Genomic DNA, 6,000 nt, shown 5'->3' on the forward strand with positions numbered 1-6,000 from the left:
GCTCAGCTTCTCTGTGATTCAGGAAGGAAACTGCCAAACAGGTATTCTAACCATTGTGCGTCCTCACCGACAGAATCATGGGGAAATCTAATGGGGCAAAGGAGGCAAATGTAGCTGGAAAATGTGAATCATGATGATGGATGGCAATAGCGAACCTTTATTGAATGCGTACTATAATCTAGGCATAGCATAGCTGTTTGCGTGCATGATCTCATTTAACGCTTTTACTCCTCACGGAAACCCTCTGCGGTTGGAATATTACCTCCATTTTACAAGTGGAAACACTGAGGTCTGATGTTAGGTAACCTGCCCAAAGTTACGCAGCCAAATATTAGGCTCCAGAGCTTGTATTTCTTTTTTAATGTTTTATTTATTTTTGATACAGAGAGAGACAGAGCATGAGAGGGGGAGGGGCAGAGAGAGAAGGAGACACAGAACCGGAAGCAGGCTCCAGGCTCTGAGCTAGCTGTCAGCACAGAGCCTGATGCGGGGCTCAAACCCATGAACGTGAGATCTGACCTGAGCCAAAGCTGGAGGCGGAGGTTTAACCGACTGAGCCACCCAGGCACCCCCAGAGCTTGTATTTTTAACCTCTAGATCATCATCATGTTCACAGTGATTGGGCCACCAGAGGGGCATGTGACCTGAGCTTGACCAATCCCAGCCTTCTGGGGAGATCAGCCTCCTAGACCACAGACTCAGATCAACAGGCTCTTTCCCTCCTTCTTGAACCAGGAGGAGGTAAGAATAGGGTTGCTGGTGTCCCTCTTCTCACTAATCCACAGCGAAAGCAGCCACCAGGGACAAGCTGATGCGAGAGATGTGGCAAGACGTGAAACACCACCTGACAACATATCTTTCACTGCCTGTCCCTCCTACAAAGTCGTTAGCCATTGGTTTTTCACAGATGAGCTGAAGTTCAAGGGCCAGTGCATATGCCACTTCCTCCAGGAAGGCTTCCTTAATGAAGTTTCTTCCCAAAGCCCTACCAGCTCCACTACAGGGAGAGCTTCATCACTAACTCCCAGTCTAGCCATGACCTCATATGGGCCTGGAGTTTTGCTCAAGACCCCCAAGAAGACGGGTGACTTTTAAGGTCCTCTTCAACTCACCACCCCCATCAGAGTCCAAATCCCGCCTGACACTACTTGCACACTTCCAGTGACAAACAGCCTACTACTTCTTAAGATGAGTGAGGTGTCAGTTTTACTGCTCTATTTGTGCCAAGAGGAGCTGTGTGAATGGTCCAGTGTTACCCAGTGTTCTGGGCTCCGTTCCTAGGTGATGCTTAGCGACTCCTGGCGGATTTTAAGCTATCTTGATTACCAGTGACTCACTGTTTTTACTGGCGAACATTCACTTAGAGGTATCATGAGGGTTTCCCTCTCCCCAGTGCTACTACGGCTTCCATAACTTTCTGGGATCCCTTTCGGGCAATTCTAAGAATGGTCCATGGTGGGCTGGTAGAGTAACCCAGAGGCAGAGGGCCAACCTCCTGGGGGATCTCATCAACCTCTAGTGGCAGGCAGGACAGGTGGGGTGGGTCTTTCTCGGGTCGTCTAAGCCTTCCCGTCTCTTCCACTGAGTGCCCCACCACTTCCTGGGTGCTGAGTCTGAGCTTCCCCTGCACCATCTCACTGAGTCCTCACAGCAGCACCAGGAGGTCGTTCCCCTACTGTGTTACAGGGGAGGATGCTGAGGCCTATAGGGCTTCAGCGCTTAGCCAAGATCACCCAGGTAGGACGGGGCTACAGCAACTATTCCTTTTGCTGGCCTATCTCCTGCTCGGTGCTTCTTTTAATAAGAGATGGGGTTTCCTTGGTCACAGGGAGGGCCAGTGTCTGAAGCCAGCCCGGTGGGATGTTTCTAATTAGAGCTGGTGGAAATGGTCCCTTCCTTTCCGGCACTGGGATGCTAAGGATGCAAGTCCAGGGCTGCGTGTGGCTAAGGGGCCAGCCTTAAAGGACAGCAATCCTGCAGAGAGCACCAGGGGAAGAAGAAGAGGAAATGCCCTGAGGGTTCTAGGCAACCCCAAGCTAAAGGTTTGACCACAAGAGCCAATACACTCCTTTTTGCTAGGGTGCTGCCGTCCACCCTGGCTTTATGTCACTCATAACCCAGGAGTCCTGAACAGCATGCATTCAAATCTGTGTCTATATGAATTCAAGATCTGTGCTCTAAATAGTTTGCCATTCTGTTTCTATTATATTAACTATGTGACATATGAGGAGGTCAAGACAGAGAGGGCTCAGAAAGGCCTGGAACAGTGTGCAAAGCCGGCATGAGGGAAGAGAGCCAGGAAGCATGGATGGGTGGATTTAAGTGGGCAGAAGAGCAGCAGGAGAGTGGGACCAAAGGCCTGGAGGTAGAAGTGAGAAAGGGACTGTAGGGAGCTGACTGCCTGGCTTACTGGTGAAGGGGAAGAGAAGGGAGGGGCTGGCCGGGCTTTAGACTGGACAGATATTCGGACACTAGCTGAGATGGGTCTGAGATGAGGGACTGGCTTGAGGTCCCACCTGCCCCTCCCCTTAGTGACTATCAGTCAAGGCCTCAAAAAGCAGATGGCAAGAAACTCCAGGCCCGAAGAACGTGGTGGAAGAAAGAGGATAACAGCCTTCAGTGTTTTATTCTGGAAACTTCCAAACTATGCAAAGAGTAGGATGTTTGGTACAGAGAAGAAAGGTATTTTGAAAGCCTGGGGAAGCACTTAGGTATGGGTCTCTCTAAGCTGTGGATACCTAGCACATAGTGGAGCTCAGTAATTATTTCCTCCTCTACCTAAGGGGGCACCTCAGTTAATGGGAATCCTATCATTAGTCCAGCCTGGCTTAGTGGGACAGGAAAAAAATGGGGAGGCAGATATAGGGTACTAAACTTGGGAATCAAGATTGGTCAGCATCTGATGGTTTTCTTCTGTTGGGACTCTGACCACAGGAGGCAGATCATAGAGCATGAAGACATCCTCTCCCCCAGTCTTTGTCCTGGGGATGAGCAAACCCAAGCCTGTCCCAAGTTCCTGACTCCATGGACTTCACAAACTGAGCCCCTGGCCAACTCTACATCTCAGTCATCAGAGGCAGCTGCTGAGAACACTGGTAAAAGCACAATGGCAAGTAACCCAAGACGAGGAGGGCCTTTTCTCTCCTGCACAGCTTTACAAGTCTACCATATGGGGGAACTGATACCACGGCAGTTGGGAAACACATAGTATACAATTGCAATATTCAAAGCAGTCAGCATCTGCAGGACTGCCTGGCAGAAAAGGAAGGACTCAGCCATGATGGAGTCAAGCAGGAACCCATACATGGGAACTGGGGTTGATTTACCATAAAGAATGGTAAAATACCTGACATGATGAAAAGTTCAAATAAAAAATGAGAAAATGAAGGCAAGTAATAAGAGGGGGAAAAGGAAGGCAATTAGAAACCCCAGGAAAAACAAAAGCAATATAAGAAAGAATATGGTACTGGTAAACATTCCTTGGCTTTGCAGGGAATAATGTTCACATGGCTAAACTAATAAAAACATTGTATACTGATTTCTCAAAGTTTGGAATCCATTCACACACATAACATGAAGACAATTAGGGCTGAAAAACAGCAGGTAAATATCATAAACTTTGAGAACATGAAAGTAAAACTACAGAGGAAAGGAGTCGGGGAAAGGGTAAGATAAGCTGAACATTTTAGGGTAGAGGACTAATATTGTCCTTTGAAAAAGGAAGCAAGAGATACTGCCTAGAGTTCCCCAAAAAAGAAATAATGGTGTATGCATGTTCCCTAAGTCTACAAAGGTAACAAAGAGAAAAACTAAGAATAGTTTAAAAACTAAGAATAGATAAAAAGAACCATCTTGTGAATATGGGGAAGTGTAAGTGAGCCAAATCATAACAGGAAGTTGGGAAACATGACCTTAGAAGCTACAATTGATAAACCAAGAAATAGCAGTTGATCATAGCTTTTAAGAATACAGACTTTAGAGAGGCGCCTGAGTGGCTCAGTTGGTTAAGCATCTGACTTCCGCTCAGATCATGAACTCACTGTTTGTAAGTTCGAGCCCCACGTCAGGCTCTGTGCTGACAGCTCAGAGCCTGGAGCCTGCTTTGGATTCTGTGTCTCCCTCTCCCTCTGCTCCTCCTCCATTCCACTTTGTCTCTCTCTATTTCTCAAAACTGAATAAATGTTAGGGAAAATTTTTTAATAAATAAAATAAAAATATGAATTTAATCCTAGTAGAAAGAACTAAAAGAAGGTTGTCTCTGGTACAAGGGAAAGGTGGAACAGAGAACCACTGATTTTTTACTTTAAGTCCTCCAGTGCTATTTAACGACAGTCATGTTACGTTGGTTGCAACACAAAAACTGTCAACAGAGCAGGTGAAAGCTGGAATGGGCTACCTTGAAAGATTGTGAACACCGTGTCATTAGAGGTGTGTAAGCAAAGCACGGATGCAGCAGAGGAAATCCAAGCATCTTAGGAAATGGACAGGATGATTGTACCTACTGTCTTAAACCCCAATGATACTGAAAATGGTCCTAGAGGTTCCCTAGGAGGGTGGCAGAGATACCCTGGCAGTGAGTCAGCCCTCATGCCATCCTCAGGCAGCGCCCTGGCTGGTAGTGAGCTCATCGGGAATAAAGAGGAGCATTACCCCTCAGCAGCTAAAGTGGATAGTAGGACCAGAAGTCCTAGGTTTAGACCCTGGTTCTTGCCACTGACAAAGATACTGCATATGGAAGCCCCACAAATAACAATCTGATACCCACGCATTGTTCTAACTGGACGTCCAGAGTTCAGTGCAAAGACCCCCAACTTGGAAGGGGATCCAGAACGGAGATGTCCCTCAGTAGCAGGACTAAGCTCCCCTCAGCTAAGTCTCTCAGATTTCTCCCCTCATCCGAAATCATGCCAGAAACTTCCTAAAATTGATTTCTGAGCACACTAGTGCTCAAAAACTTTCCATGGCTCCCCTGTGCTTACAGAATAAAGGCTGCATTCTTAACCTGCCATTTAGGGCAGGAACTAGGGTGAGGCAAATGAGGCACAGGAGGCCCAACATGTAAGCAGGCACAGAGCTGCCGGAGAGTGAACATCTCCTTAAATTTCCTTCAATCGTGGGGTCTAGGCTTTCACCCTACCGTGCTGCCAGGGACGGTCCTTCCCAATCAGTCCACATCTCTTGTTGCTCTACACCAGAGAGCTCCAGCACCACTGCCCACCTGACTTTCCTCAAGCTTTCCTCCCTGAGTCACCTACTGAGTACCCTGAGACCCAGCTCAAGTGCCGCTTCCTCCACGACGCTCTCGGAGAAGACTCCTCAGCCCCTTCCGGACCGTGAGCCCCTCCCGGGTTCACCTGACCCACCCCTCCAGTGCCTACCACAGCACTGGGCACAGCAGAGATGCTTAATAAAGGCCTGCTGGACGCAAGGAATGCTTCTGGCCTGTACGACAGGATGAAGGCAGAATGGAGGGAAAGACTAAACGGTGGTTTCCGTGCCTCTTCCCCTGCCCCTCCTGGTCTCAGCTACATAAACTAATAACTTCTTCCCTTTGGAGAGGGAAGGGAACAGTAAAAGAGCGAGAAAAGCCCTTCCTCTTTCCTATTCAGGAGGGGAGCTTCCACACTTGCCGGTCTCTGGCATTTCCATTCTCGCGGTCTTGGGATAAGGAGTGAGCTTCCCGATTAATACCAGAATCCAAGTCCTATTAAGCTTGCAGAGACCCTAAGAACTTGGAGGTGGAGCCCGGGGCGTGCAGGTGGGTTGGAGGCAAAGTGAGCGGAAGTGTCCGGTGGCCCACCGGCCCCCACCTCGGGTTTCCTGGACCCCTGGAGAGGTCTCCCCAGAGGAGCGACTCTCCAGGAGGCGGCCCTGGCCCGGAGCGCCCCCAGGAAGAGAAAGGGAAGCGGAGACGGGGCCCAGGCGCCAGGGCCGGGGCGCAGCGAGGGCAGCCCCCGGCCCGCCACGGGCTTCTCCACGGGGACCCCGCCCCCGGGCCCC

This window comes from Suricata suricatta, chromosome 9 (genome assembly GCF_006229205.1).
Source record: "Suricata suricatta isolate VVHF042 chromosome 9, meerkat_22Aug2017_6uvM2_HiC, whole genome shotgun sequence".
Lineage (NCBI taxonomy): Eukaryota > Metazoa > Chordata > Mammalia > Carnivora > Herpestidae > Suricata > Suricata suricatta.